Raw genomic sequence first — 16,140 nt, 5'->3', positions numbered from 1 at the left:
GAACATACAACGAGACAAGCCAAATCAACACATTATCAGACAAGTTGGCAAAGCACGCAGCGAGACCCGATGAGACGAAACGTTGAGGTGGTTCATTTGTGCCGTCGTGTCACTGAAAAAAACATCAACACTTTTTTAACCTGCGCCAAAGCATCCATGTCAAGGCACTAAAGCTAGCAAAGGCAACTACGTTCTTATTTTTCTACTTTGACTTTTATTCGAGAGGACACATTGAGCCCCTTCAATTTTCTTGTTCTCGCTACCAGCGGGCTGCCGGAACCAGCCAGAGCGCATGCGTTTTTCTCGTGTTGCCCCGACCACCGCGCGGCGCACTTCGGTGCGCGTTCGTTTTTCTCTGGCCGAGTGGATTTTCGACTGGCAGAGTTCTAAATGCCTTCTGGCTAGCATACGAGAAAAGAAACAATGGTCGCTCGCCGCTATCACTGTGGGGACTCGACGGATCGCAACGTGATCTCTTGAGCGCAACTTCTCCGGAAAGTCTTGTCTCGCCGGTGTTGGATACGGAGCAGTATGCGTATTGTTCTCTGTGGGCCAAGCGTCTCACGTTTTCTTCGATATTCCTTCGATAGCCACATTAGGTGCCCAAAGTGGGCATTCGATTGTGGCCATGCAACATGCTTTCCTTCGCGCTTTTTTTATTTCGATGGCCCCACTCCACAAAAGAAAAGCAAAGACATTGTTGCGGCACAGCGAATTGTCGCATGATGAAAGTTGGATTTTGTTACTTCTTCTTTTGCGGAAAGTAATGGGCAACGGGACGCTTCTGTTGCCGGCAATTTTTATTATATATTATTGCGATAGCAATTATATGGGCACTCCAGGCGCATTCCTGCCGTCGCCGTTGCCCTCATCTTTCGTATAAAGTCCAAGGGCGATAACATCTAACCGCGCGCCGCAAGCCTTATGTGCGAGTGAAAGGGGGTTGGGGTGTGGCAGGGGTGAGCCGGCGATGGTGGCTCAGTCTTGTGTGCGCAAGGAAGAAAAGCGGGAAGGAAGCGCGCCGCCTTCCGTCGCACGCGATCCGTCAGGGGGAGTGGAGGGATGGGGGGTGGGCCTTGGAATTCTGTGATTTGTGAACCTGTGATTGCGTCACATGCTTCTTTGCCTTGTTTGACGCATTGCATACTGTGACTTTTTATTAGATACGTAAATTTATTGGAGACTTGTACGTATATTTAAATATCTTATTGCGAGGTGTTGTGTATACGTGCAGTGAACTGTTTCCAGAGGTGCTTTATTGCCCTTTATCAAGCTGGATCTTCGCATTTGTATATTCCATTGTATCTTCGCATTTCTAATGTACGAGGGCGAGTCAAATGAAAGTGAGCCAACCAATCCCGCGCAATAATGATTCTGTTGATTATCTGCGAAGCATATGCGCTTAGCACACATGCATCTCTCATTTACAAAACTGACACGCAGGTGTGAGGATAAAGGTTCTTTAATTCTATCATACACGAAGTTGAACATGGTTGCGTGACATAAAGGACACCCCAAAATTTCAACAGCGTGGTGTCGTGAGGTTGCTGACAGCTGAAGGTGCTTCCTAAAAAGAGATTAGTCGCCGTATAGCTGCCGTGTACTTTGGACATTGCGTTTCATTGGTCACTGTGAAGCGTTAGAGCAAACAGTTCAAAGAAGGACCTGAAAATTGCAAAGACGATTCAAGACCAGGCCAAAGCCACTGTGCAATCACCCCCAACACAATTGCAAAGGTTGATGAGCTGATTAGACAATAACGGAGGATAAGCATCGATGAACTGGCAGAGCGTGTGAACATCAGTCACGGTTCGGTTCACACAATAACCGCAAAATGATGAAAAGGGCTCTTGATTTCCCGGTATCCACTTCCAACGGACGATTTCTCGGTCTTGGAATGGTCAACACCTTCCAGGAGATCAAAGAAGCTCATCTAACAAATCAATACACAAGGTTAGCCCAAACACGATCGGGCCAACTACTTCTGGCTCGGCTACACATCCAACACAATTTTCACATACAAGAAAGAGTCAGAGTGCCAGAACTATGGAGACGCGCCATCCGAGTTCGACCCCTTCCAACCAAGATGGATAGAGAAGACCATATTGGACGCCGCCAAGCTAGGGCGGAAGCTTTGGAGCGTCACTATGGCAACAAACATGGAGTTTACTATGTAGATGTCGCTGGGCCAAGCCACAGGGGATGGTATACAGCAGCAGTCATACATCAGGGAACACAGGTGGATGGGCTCACTTTTCGTGCACCAGGTACAACACAAGCAGAGGAGGTAGCGATCGCCCTAGCTGCCTCGGACTCTAATTCTAAATATATCGTGACGGATTCGCGTGGCGCGTGCCGTAATTACGAGGCTGGTTGGGTCACCCTATTGGCCGAGCGAATACTGAGAAACTGCAGCAAGGATGTCGATCCTACCACCCGCTGCATAGTTTGGACTCCTGGCCATCAGGACCTTCAAGGGAATGAAGCTGCTGATGCGGCAGCCCGAGCACTCACTTACCGGGCGTCCCCTTTGGCCCCTGAGGTCCTGGAACAAGAAGGCGAAATTCTCTTAACTTTCAAAGACATTTCTACCTATTATAAGGATAGCCATCGCCGGTACCCAGCCCCAGCTAAGGGACTGGAGAAAGCGAACGAACGCATTCTCCTTCGCTTATACACCAACACAATGCTGTGCCCGGCAGTAATGAAACATTTTGATCCTGCGATCACTGGCAGGTGCCAACACTGTGGCGAGGTGGCTGACACTTATCACATGGTGTGGGCCTGCCAGCAAAATTCGGCTCTCACCCCCCACCCCAACCCTACCCGAGAGGACTGGGAGGCAGCCCTGCTTGGTTGCTCAGACCTTCAGGCCCAAAAGGCCTTGGTCAAGAGGGCCAGGCTGGCGGCTTCGACCAATGGGGTCCCGGACTAGGGACTCCACCTAGTATGTAGGGCTCCTGCGTGAGTCCACACCTCTCTTTCTTAATAAATGCTTTCCACCACCACCACCACACAATAATTCATTAACGTCTCGGTTATTGGCTCTTGTGTGCGCATAGGATGCCCAAGATTTTTAACCACTGCCAGAAGACGAAGAAGTTCGGCGCTGCCTTGACTCATCTAATCCGGCCTATTTCTCTAACATCAAATTTTGTAAAATTAATAGAAAGATTATTAAACGCACGTGTGGTTAAGTTTGTGACCACGAGATAATTATTGAGCCCCTTCCAAATTGGATTTAGACAAGGGATGCCAATTTGGTGCGCACACGTCGACCTAGAGAACCGAATTCAGTTGGCTCGTTACCGAAAACAATATGCAGCTCTAGTTAGACAATTCTCAAGCATACGATAACGTGGAATACCCTATATTAATAAAGAGGATGCAGAATATTGGATTGCCTGAATACTTCGTAACGTGGAGTGCCGAGTTCTTGCAGCGCAGGGAGTTTTACTGTGCACAAAGTAGAATTTCATTGGGAAAATTCAGACAAACGCGCGGGTTTTCTCAAGGCGCAGTTTTATCCCCGCTATTGTTTAACCTCCTACTTAGCTCCATTCCTTATCATCAGAATCTAAGCACGTGCGTTTACGCTGATGATATAGCGTTTCTTGCTTCGGCAAGTGATATTCAGTCACTGTACGAGTGCTTACAGGAATACTTATGCGAGCCAGAAGCATGGCTGGACAGTATTCACTTGTCCCTTAACGTAAGTAAGAGTGCCGTTCTTGTCTTTCCTCTACAAGACACAGTTATTATATCCCTTTCATACCACCATTTCATTATTGCACAAGTGGAAAAAGTCAAGTACCTTGGAATTATTTATGATGGAAATCTTGATTGGCGTCATCATATTGAACGTATAACTTCAAAAGCTTCCCGTGCAATGGGGATATTAAGAAGTATAAGCAATAACCGATTGGGCATGCGCAGACATACACTCACAGTGATTTACAGCATGTATATCCGACCTATACTAGAGTTAGGCCGTGTGTTATTCTCCGGCGCCTCTGCTTACAAGCTACATCCACTGTTCTTGCTGGAACGGGAAGCACTTCACTTGTGTCTGGGGCTACCAAAGCTTGTAGCCAACGCTGTGCTCTACAAGGAATCACGATTAGCTTTCCTTAAAATGAGATTTAAAATACTCCCCGTTCAAACATTCATAAGGCTCTATGAATCTCCACTAAGAAGGTCCCAGTCTATCTTCATCAAGTAACGAGGTCAATTCTTTGAAGTAAAATGGCTTCGGTTTCACGCTCCACCAGTGATTACATCGCAAGCGTTATTGAATCCGTTAGATGGACATATAAATGATGTAATCACGGTAAACAGTACCTAAAATTCATTGGTTATTACTTATGATCACTTAAAAACAAATAATGCAAAGCAGCTTCCCTCGCATATTCTTAACGACGTACTCCAGGATCACTTGAATCAGCTCCACACTAACGTAATTATAACAACAGATGCTTTGCAGAGTGAGGAAAAGCCTGGAGTTGTAATGTTTTCATCATCTTTGGATTGGTAGTTTTCTATACGGCTTTCCCACTCCAATATTCCTAGTGGGATTCCTAGCTGTTATCCTAGCTTTGCGAAAGCTAGAATTTTCCAGGACAACCGCGGTAATAATCACATACTCTTTATCGCTGTGCAGCTCACTTACTGCGCCCGGCGAGTCTCATACATTAAAAACTTTGTACTCACTGGCTCCAAGACATTTGCGGAAGTTACGATTAATATGGGTATACCTGGGCACAAAGGCATATTTACGCATGAAGCGGCAGACAGCTTGACCAAGGCTTCTATCAGCGGCCCAGTGCTTCCCCTTCTTCCAACGACGGGTTTTATTACGTCTGTCAATTTTAGAAGATACATCCTTTTAACATCAAAATCAAATCTTAAATCATCCTCGGAACCACACCACTTACAATTCACTTGGAGCAGGAAATTTTGCAAAACAAGATAAACGGAAGTGACAATAACGAGACTGCGTTGTCGAGCCCCATCTCTAAATTCATACATGCACCGATCTGGTTTGGCAATATCCCCTTTGTGCCATTTTTGCTGCTCTTTAGAGACGATCGAACACTACTTACTGGAATGCCGGCGTTTCTCGTCCCTGAGAAAAATGACATTAGGAATTACAGTGCGACAGCTCGGCCTACCATTGAACACTCCGGTACTGCTGTCTTTCGGAGCGTCTGTACTTGGGCACTCACACATGAATCTGTGCATCGCCTTAGAAAAATTCATTGTTGAAACAAACCGATTTCGTTGTTGACCGTATGATTAATTTCATTCCTCCTTTACTGCCTCATTTATATTATATATACTTTTTTCCTCTCTTGACTGAATGACAGTCTACTGAACCGTTTTGAACTTTCCTCGCTTCAATTCATGCAACGAAATTATAGATTTCAAATTAATTACCTGAACACATAAGTAAAACCTGCCCGACTTATGGCCAATCCCCGTGAGTGGGTATGCGCCAAATTCATCAAGGTGATCATCATCATCATCATCATCATCATCATCATCATCATCATCATCATCATCATCATCATCATCACTTTAATCCGGTGTCACAAGGAGGGTGACGACTTCGTCTGCAACTGTGACCGGGTCAGGAACGAATCATGGCGCCACTACTGCGAGCCTGAAACACGAGGGCAAAGCTTACAGTGGGAACATTCGAATTCACCATCTCTAAAGAAAGCAAAGGCCGTCATTTCCGCCGGAAAGGTGTTGTTGCCTTCTTTTTTTTGAAATCGTCAGGGGCCATTACTGATAGAATTTGCTAAACCTGGAGAGACTATCAATCGTTTCCGATATTGTGAAACGTCGGATCGGCTTCGTGTCGCAATCAAGAACAAACGACGTGGAAAATTGACGAATGGGGTCATCTTGCTACACGACAATGCATGTCCCCACGTCGCTGATGTGGTTAACACAAAACTGGCAAAGTTCAAGTGGGAAACGCTGCAACATCCGCCATGAAGCCCAGACCTGTCGCCTTGCGATTTCCTCATTTTGGGGCAATTGAAAAAACAGCTCAAAGGAACCAGATTCATGTCGGACAATGACATGAAACAGTCAGTCACAGAAGTTGAAGCAGCAACCCAAGTAGTTTTATGAGACAGGAATCACGCGACTCGTTATTCAGTGGCACAAATGTCTAAATGCTCATGGAGACTACTTTTAAATAAAGTACCCTGTTTGTCATATATTCGCATCGGCTCACTTTCATTTGACTCGCCCTCGTATATTTTGCAGAACTCGTGCTTTTTATACGTGCTCTGTGTTGCGGCTGTAATTTCGGTGCAATTGCTCACAGTACACGACCGGGGACAGTTGCTCCTGAGCAATGCATTGGAACAAATGACAGCGTCATTGAGATTTGTCCCTGGTCGTGGCATATGTGCAGAAATGTAAACAAGGTTCTTGACTGACAAAGTTTCGTTGAACTATTTGTCCTCAAATTGTTAATTGCATGGCCTTTACATTTTTCATATCAGGGGCATGTACTGCTTTGCTGGTTTCGAACTGATATAGTTCTAAAGTTCGTGTGATATTTTCTTTATTTATTAAATAGACAAAAAACACGGAAGCATTGATATTTGTTATTTCGGACACAGTTTTCGGGACTTACGAGTGTACTGCTTTATGAAAAAAATACGCATTTTACTTGTCTTGACAGTGCGTAGCGTTCAAGAGTTCGTTTGCAGCATATATCGCAATAGCAATGCAGTTATTATTTATTTATTTGTTTATTTACAATACCTTACAGGGCCCAGAGGCCATCGAGTCCTTTTATTGATAAGTGTACAGATTTTGTTCTATACGCAGACGACACTAGCCTCTTCGTTTCTGCTGATAACGAGTCAGACTTGTTTTTACACGCTAATAATGTTCTGTCCAAAGTGTTCGAATGGTCATTATGTAACAGCCTACAAATTAATATAAAAAAATCAAAGGCCGTTGTTTTTGCTGCAAAGAACAGATCTGTGTCATGCATCGATTTAAACATAGGTTCCCATTCGCTTGAAGTAGTACAGGAACACAAAATTTTGGGTGTTGTATTTTCTAGTCACATGATGTGGAACTCGCACATAAACCTTGTTGCAAAGAAATTGTTTGCTGCTTTATCTGTGTTATTTAGATGCCGTCATATGTTCCCACCTCGTGTAATGTTCCAGCTTTATCATTCCCTTTTTCGGTCGCATATAAACTATTGCACCTTAGTATGGGCTACGACTACACAACGTAACATTAACAGGCTGTTGCTGCTCGAAAAGAAAGCTATTCGTTGTATTCACAATGTTCACTATTTGCATCCTACAAAACCGTTATTTCAAGAAAGCAGAATAATTAACGTCAAAAATCTTTACGCATACCGTCTTCTACACCAATTACAATTTGCAGATAACAAAACCATACAATTCCTAAAATATGTGTCAGCCCTCGTAGAACGACCCAGCACCCGTGTAACCCGAGGATCGGAAAAATGGATGATAAGGCACCATCGAACAAATTAATTTATGCAAGCCCTGACATACAACGTACCCGCGCAATTAAATCAACTGCAGAAATGTGTAAATGGAGATACGGTTCTATCACGCACGCTATTTCGCGATATCTTTGTCTGATAAATTTCACCTGACTTTAAAATTTGTAAATTAGTTGGTTTTCATACCTATTCACAATGTACTCATCACATGTATATTTATTTCATTTCTTTTAAGTTGCACGTGCACATTCTTTACTGTTGTTTAACTTCCTTTTAATTATTGCTTTTAATAATGTTCATTTTTTAAAGTGTAACAGTATATATTTCCGTGGCGCTAACGTTATCCACCCGAATTTCAATGCGCTCTTAATGATTATGTATGTATAAAGATCTATTCATGCCCAGGGAAGTGGATATGTACCACGTGTTATATTACTGCAGCTACTTACGAAAGCTTATTGTTTGCACTGCGGGTGTGTGCGATGCTGATGTTGCCTGGTGGGGGCCCCCCTGGCCTCGTCAAGCTGCATGTTTACAGCTTTCTTGCCAGGGTGGCCTTCAACACTGTACCTTGTACATGTTGTAAATAAACTTGACTTGACTTGACTTGACTTGAGTAAGGGGGACGAACAAGGATTTTATAAGAAATGCAAAATATACAGGTCAAGGAAAGGGAAAGGGAAAGCATTGCACAGGGATAGTACTAAAAAGCCGCAACAAATCTGAGAGCAAAGTACACAAAATAATTGAAGTATATAAATACAGCACAAATGTCTGACACATGACTCAAGAAAAAAAAAATAAAGCAGGGGTTTACAAAAACACAATAGCCAAAAAGCGCGTTATTTTACGCAAGAGAAGGTCTAACGTCACGATGGCATTTGAAAGTGTTCGCGCAGCTGATCATGGAATGATTGACGGTTGCATATGGATGCAATATTATTCGTGTATTTGAGCCTTCGACAAATTCTATAAGGAGAAGGCCGAGCTGCAACGTGTTCCGCTCTAATTTCACACATAAGAGGTCGCAGCATTGCCGCGCTTCTTCTCTTTTTCGCGCAATTTGCGCCGATGGAATCGGGAACCACGTAAACCTGAAGAAAAGTTGCAGTTCCCGCAGTGGAGGTCTTTTCGCGTCGGCGCTTTTGCGTCGTAGTGTACAGTCAAGGACGCCTTCGTGGCTCAAGCGTGCGGAAACACGCCAAGAAACATATTCTACCTATCGTGTTGCACGGAGCCATCAGGCTCGCGTTCGCAGAACCATGTTTTGCAGGCAAAATGGTTGTATGTGTGCGTCAGAACACCGCAGCTAACTCAATGAGACATACAGCAGAGCTCGAGCGTCCAGCGCTTGACCGCACGTCTACTATTCGCGGGAAACCGACGTTCGCACAGGGTCGTCGGAATTGTACAAGTTGTATACGCGTTCTAATTGGAAGGGTCCATTCACAGTCTTTAATCTTAGCCGCTCTAACAAAAACGTTTTGGACGGCTCGCTTCGTTGATATCATGCACGTCCGGCCAATGGCCCCGTAACATTCTTTTCGCTCAACGGGCTTTTGTTAACTGAAGCTAGCCGAAGAGGTCAATGCCTGCCGTTCCCAGTCACACTGGGGGCGAGCCAGCCGCAAGTATGCATATGTGCTCCACTGTCTCGGGCAGTTTGCACGCATCAGAGTCTGTCTAGCCCACGCGTCGGATGCGATGCAAGTCTACTGTCGCTAATTGCAGCATCTGTAGTCTTAGGGGCGCATGGCTACGTTCGATGCCACATGGTGTCGGAAATGTACTATGGGGATCGAGCCTACACAAGTCGGCATTTGTGGCGATTCTGCTGTTGTGCCCAGCGTCTCGCTGTCGCTTTCCGCATAGCGTCGCGGTGGGAAAAGATTTGCACTCTGCAGTCTTGAGATATAGCATCATGACAAGCATGTCACGCGAATGCGGACCTTGTCACGTATTCGAAAAGCTAGAATTGTTCGCAAGACAAAATGTCAGTCAATCTTGAGTGAGTGAGAAAACCTTATGTTGAATCAGAACGATTCGCGTCCAGCGAGTTAGTGAGCTGGGACACCCGCCGAGGCTACGGCCAAGAGTTCTTGACTCTCGGTGGCTTCTTTGGCCCGCTGGATTGCCCAGAGTCCAGAGTGCAGGGCAATGCGTGGAGTTAGTCATGTCACGGCCAAGCGGTCTGCGCTGGACGCATGAAAGAAGACGAAGGAAGGTGCTAGGGGAGAAGTGAGAAGGAAGAAGTTGGAATAAAATGGCGGACGACACCCGTCTCACTTAGATGATGTCATTTCTGTTGCCGTTCTAGTTAGGAACGCTACATTTTGGCGCAGCCGACAGTTTTCGAAGACCAGCGATGTGGGTGACGTTTTTCGTCGACCAGGCGTCATCAGAGTCTGTTGTGTTCACCCGATACCAAGTGCACGGTGAGCCAGCGACGGACCTTCCTCTTGAAGTTAGTTCTACCGCGCTGATCAACGTGGTACTGCAACAAGCTGCAATCAGCCGCCAAGCCCTCGTGCAAACAGGATCGGTGACAGTGAATCTACAACTGCAGACACTGAGCGAACTCGTTCTGGAACCCATACGACGTGGCACCCTCAAAGAGGACACGCCTGCCGGGAAGGTGAGCCTAGACTTAAGTGTTATGGAACTGCAAAGGAACATTATACAACAGATCGAAATAATGAGAACTTTCGTCCAAGCGCTTAGTCGAGAGCAGTCAGCACGAAGTATTGTTGAACCAGATGTTTTTGAAGGAAAATCGCAAAATGCACACTACTGGCTGTGTTTTTTCGAGTACGCCTGTGACAAGAATCTGTGGCACTCCGACGACACAAAGATTTTGCATATGCGCCGCTATTTGGGCGGTATAGCCAGAAAATGGTATGACGTGCAACTCATGGATTATGGAACAACATGTTGGGAACTGTGGAAAAGCAACTTTTTAGGGGCTTTCGAAGGCAACGCAGTAGAAAGATGGGATGCGGCACTGCGGTTCAGTTATACAGGTGGCTCTCTGCTTGAGTACTGTCTTGAGAAGCGTCGCCTGTTGTATTCTGCAGAACCGAAGCTGTCGTCTTCTGCTGTTGTAGCTTTGATAACGCAAGGGTTGTGTATCGAGATCCGTTGTCATGTCCAGCTCAAAGGTCCAAGAACGTTTGATGACCTTCTGAACTTTCTACAGACCTCAGTGCCAAGAATTACATCGAGAAGACAGCCAGATGGTAGAACAGAGCAACTTGATTCCAATCTAGAGTCGTTGCCGTCAACTGAATGTGAACACAGCTTCATAAACAAATCTCTGGGAAGCGTAAATCATGACTGTGAGGATGGTGAAGAACCAATTACCGCAGTTCACGGCAACCTACTTCCACCTAATCTGTCTACCGTGCATCACAAGCCCCAGAAAAAGAGCTTCAGTGAGACAGTATATTTGGTGTCGTCAAGCTTATTGTACGCCCCCATTAAGGTAGATGGCATTGAAGTGAAGGCTCTCGTTGACAGTGGAGCTTCGGTATCTATTATCAACAAGACTCGAGTGGATGCCAGTCGTCTGCACGCTGGTAGAACATTGCGTGTCCAAGCCTACGATGGGTCAGTGACCATGCATAGCGAATGGGTAACCCTGGCTATTGAATTTCAAGGAAATGCTATTACCAGTGACGTATTGGCCATTCCCAATGTCACCTACGATTTTCTTTTGTCCCGTCCAGACATGAAAAAACTTAAGATGAACCTCTATTGGGATGACAAGGTAATGGCCGAAGACACGATAAGAACAGAAGACCCTGGTGAAGAACCTAGTGTATCAAGGCTAATTTTTCACCACGAAGACATCAAGACTAAGTACCCAGAGCTTATATGCATAGGAAGCTACCCTCCAGCAATGAAATCCCATGTCGTTCCTTTCGAGCTCGCAGATAAAACAGTGGTTCGTAGAACCCCCTATAATATGTCCAGAGATAAAAAGGTGTGGCTGAAAAAGGAGTTGCAAGAAATGTTAGACGCAGGTATCATCCGGCCTTCTGTATCCCCATTTGCTTCTCCTATCACTATTGCACCTAAAGAAGACGGGACATTCCGCCTCTGCACAGACTACCGGGCTCTCAATCGTCAAACTGAATTGATACCTTATCCAATGCCGAGAATCGACGACATCATTGACGAAACCGGTGGTTGCCATTGGTTTTCACGAATAGATCTCTGCAAGGGCTTTTGGCAGATTCCACTAAGTGAAGAAACGAAGAAGTACACCGCGTTCATAACCCCATTTGACTTGTTTGAGTACAACCGCCTACCATTTGGTTGGAAAAACTCCCCTGCGTGGTTTCAGAAGATTATGACGGACATTCTGAAACCTTACCTGGGCACATTTTGCAATGTGTACATCGACGACATCATCATCTACTCAAAGACAAAGGACGAACACCGTAGTCATCTTTCAAAAGTTCTTCATGCCCTCAGTCTTGCCCAACTCAAAGTCAACTTCAAGAAAAGTGCATTCTTTCAAGATACCGTAGTATTTCTTGGCAGGGTGTTTGATGGACAGACTAAAAGCACCAAGCAAGAATCGGTTGAGAGAATCTCCAAGCTGGTAAAGCCTTATGATGTGCACTCCCTGCGCGTTTTTCTTGGCCTTGCAGGACACTTCCGGGCGTTTATCAAAGACTACGCACTGAGAACAAGGTGCCTCACACGTTTAACTCAGAAAGACGTGCCTTTTCATTGGGACGAGAAGTGCGAAGCTGTCTATCGTGAGCTTGTAAAACTAATATCGTCGGACCCCATCTTGCGAATACCGGATTTTTCCTTGCCTTTCGTGCTGAACACGGACGCATCACATTATGCTACCGGTGCAGTTCTATACCAGAAGCCATCCAAACAAGCTGATCAAACCAAACACTACGTCGTGGGGTACTACAGCTATACCCTGAAACCCGCCGAAATCAATTACTGTACCACAGAAAAGGAAGCTCTGGCCGTCTTAAAAGCTGTGCAGTACTTTCGTACTTACCTGGAAGGTGCCCAATTCATACTTTTCACGGACCATCAAGCATTGACTCAACTTCTGAGCATGGCCCAGCCAAGAGGCCGCATTGCTAGATGGGTGAACTATCTGCAACAATTTGATTTCGTAATTTCGCACCGTCCTGGCCCACTCCTCACTGACGCTGACGCACTATCAAGATTACTTGTACAGGAATCAAGCAATAATCCAGATACAATCAATCATATTAAGCTATGGGAAGGTACAGAAGAGCTCCAGTTTATCAATGGAAGGTATCACGTACCACCAACTATGATTCCAAGGATTCTTCATCTATACCACGACACCCCTGAATCGGGTGGACATGATGGCTTCTGGCGCACTTATAAGAAATTGCTCATGAGATTCACATGGCCGGGCATGAAAAACGACATCAGCCATTACATCCGCACATGCCACCTCTGCCAGGTGAACAAAGTTAAATTCAAGCAATCGACAGACGTTATGACAAACCCTGAATATTCAAGCATCCCGTTCGAAGTAATTCATTTGGACTTCGCGGAGCTCAAAAAGAAGGGGGAAGGAGTCAAGCGAACGAAAGCTTTCTTGCTCTCCATAGATGAGTGCACACGGACGACTGCGGCTAAAGCTGGCAAAGAAGACGCAAACAGCGTAATAGACCTCCTCAAAGCTGAGTGTTTTAAACACACAAAGACGCTCGTCTGCGACAACGGGCCGGCTTTTCGGAGTGCCAAATTATCAAAGTGGGCCCAGGAGCACGGCATCATGATAAAATATTCTTCTCCATACCACCCGGCAGCAAACGGCCTAGCGGAACGTGCCATACGAGACATCAAACAGTATCTGAAGATGTATCCAGACTTTGCCGGTGGCTGGAAGTGTTGTCTCGAGGCCGCTGTGAAGCATCACAACAGATCATACACCACGAGTTTAGGCTGCAGCCCCCATTTTGTAACTTCAGGTACAGCGCCCATACTTCCTGCAGATCGTGAGCTAGGTCTCCTAGAGAACCTCGAACTTGCGGAAGTAAGGAAAACTGTCAAAGAACAGGAGATCTACAAGCGCCGCATGAAGCGAAACTTTGATAAAAGGCACAGTAGCCAGATACCGGACATACAGCCTGGAGACTATGTCCTTGTAAGGAAAGGAGCTGGGCCCTCAAATTCAAAATATTGCGGACCATTTCAAGTTATTAAGACTGCATGCCAGCATGGAATATTGAAGAATGTCTGGTACGCCGGAGCCTCGGGCCAAACGGAGTGCGCCGCTATTGGAAACGTATTCAAGTATTACCCCAGGAGGTGTAATTAAAAGAAATCCGGAAGAGTGAAGCGGTCTGCGCTGGACGCATGAAAGAAGACGAAGGAAGGTGCTAGGGGAGAAGTGAGAAGGAAGAAGTTGGAATAAAATGGCGGACGACACCCGTCTCACTTAGATGATGTCATTTCTGTTGCCGTTCTAGTTAGGAACGCTACAACAGTCTTTAATCTTAGCCGCTCTAACAAAAACGTTTTGGACGGCTCGCTTCGTTGATATCATGCACGTCCGGCCAATGGCCCCGTAACATTCTTTTCGCTCAACGGGCTTTTGTTAACTGAAGCTAGCCGAAGAGGTCAATGCCTGCCGTTCCCAGTCACACTGGGGGCGAGCCAGCCGCAAGTATGCATATGTGCTCCACTGTCTCGGGCAGTTTGCACGCATCAGAGTCTGTCTAGCCCACGCGTCGGATGCGATGCAAGTCTACTGTCGCTAATTGCAGCATCTGTAGTCTTAGGGGCGCATGGCTACGTTCGATGCCACATGGTGTCGGAAATGTACTATGGGGATCGAGCCTACACAAGTCGGCATTTGTGGCGATTCTGCTGTTGTGCCCAGCGTCTCGCTGTCGCTTTCCGCATAGCGTCGCGGTGGGAAAAGATTTGCACTCTGCAGTCTTGAGATATAGCATCATGACAAGCATGTCACGCGAATGCGGACCTTGTCACGTATTCGAAAAGCTAGAATTGTTCGCAAGACAAAATGTCAGTCAATCTTGAGTGAGTGAGAAAACCTTATGTTGAATCAGAACGATTCGCGTCCAGCGAGTTAGTGAGCTGGGACACCCGCCGAGGCTACGGCCAAGAGTTCTTGACTCTCGGTGGCTTCTTTGGCCCGCTGGATTGCCCAGAGTCCAGAGTGCAGGGCAATGCGTGGATGAAAAGCTTCAGAAAAGGTGGCTGCAGCCCGAACCGAAAACCGATATTTTTTTCTTCCTTTTCGATTTCACGTCGGAGTGAAAAAAAAAAAATCGTAACGTTCCGGTTCAGTCCCGGTTGGAGCAAAACCAAAGCTTTCTTTCTTCCGGCTTTTGGTTCTGTTCGGGTTCGAGACCCTGGCGATGGTGTATTTTTTTTTTTTCGAGTGCGCGCCACTGAACTAAATCGTGGATTATAAAGCAGCCAATCAGTACCCGTTAAGTCCACGTACTTCCATGTGGTACTGTTTTGAAATCACAGTGGACACAACGGACTGACGCTTACGAGACCACTCTAGTGTCTTGTGTCCTTCACATCTGTACGTCCCTCGCGTGTAAACGTGACGTGTAAGTTCTGGCTATTGGTTAACGTTGTGCCGGCGATTGGGTCGCGGATGAACCGCGCCTTTCCCAGCAGCACTCGCTGGTATGCAGGTGAGGACCCAGAAGATACAATTACGCAGCGTGAAATATATTTTGCTCGTTTATTTATTTATTTTTTCATTTCGAAAAGTAACGCGTGTTCGCATCCGGCTCACGCACTCGGATACATATCCGGTTCTCAAAAAAAAAGAAAGAAAGAAAGAAAGAGAAATACAGGCTGCAAAATTTTAGCTTATTTCAATTGTTTACGTTTCGAAAACTCTTCGCTCCTTGCTCTGGCAGTCAGCTTCCACTGATAGGTTTCCTTTGTTTTTCTTTTCTTTTGCGAGAAAAACAAGGAAATAAAATCTAAAGAGAAAAAGAGAGAGAGGCGGTTATTAATCAAGACCGGGAAACTCTCGATTCGTGCGTGGACGCCGATCAATGCGTGGCTTGCTACCAACGCGGGGTCGCCATACATTACAGCGTCAACACACGTTTCCTCCGAAACTTGTCATACGCGCATCCGGTGGTGCTATTGTTTTTCACGCGCGCGCACATGATTCGCAACGGCGTCTATTTAGCAGCGCCTGCTTTAATGCACTATTCGGCAAGGACAGCTCGAAAGGAATAAATATAGTGCATCCTGCCCGCCAAGTACGCACGTCTGTTTCCGATTAAAAAAAAAAATAGAAGTGAGCATCGAACAGTCGTGGAACGGACCTGCTGTTTCGAAAAACAAATAATGAAATCGACGTACACTCGTTACAATGTTTTCTTGTTTTTTGTATTGCGGTGGTAGCAGCTGGATCCATCACAGTCGCATTGCCCCGACCCTCTTTTCTCTCTTTTACGTGGCAAGAAAAAAGGAAAACAAAAAAACAAAGGAGAGCAAAGAGAAGAAGGGGGAAAAAAAAGGAGCACGACAGTGTAATCCTCAGCTGTTTTGTTGTGACAGCAACATATTTGATGGCCCATGCCCACGGCCGCTTTTGGGCACCCGACAAGTTT

The 16,140-nt window shown here is 45.9% G+C and overlaps 1 long non-coding RNA gene across 1 annotated transcript in view; it reads right to left on the bottom strand.

Annotated features, from left to right (window-relative positions):
* The window catches only part of LOC135898634 (uncharacterized), a 206,154-nt gene that overhangs the window by 124,100 nt on the left and 65,914 nt on the right, over positions 1-16,140 (bottom strand). The window lies entirely within an intron of this gene.

This window comes from Dermacentor albipictus, chromosome 8 (assembly GCF_038994185.2).
Source record: "Dermacentor albipictus isolate Rhodes 1998 colony chromosome 8, USDA_Dalb.pri_finalv2, whole genome shotgun sequence".
Taxonomy (NCBI): domain Eukaryota; kingdom Metazoa; phylum Arthropoda; class Arachnida; order Ixodida; family Ixodidae; genus Dermacentor; species Dermacentor albipictus.
Note: the sequence above shows the minus strand (reverse complement) of the source record. Positions and strands in the feature narration are given on the sequence as shown.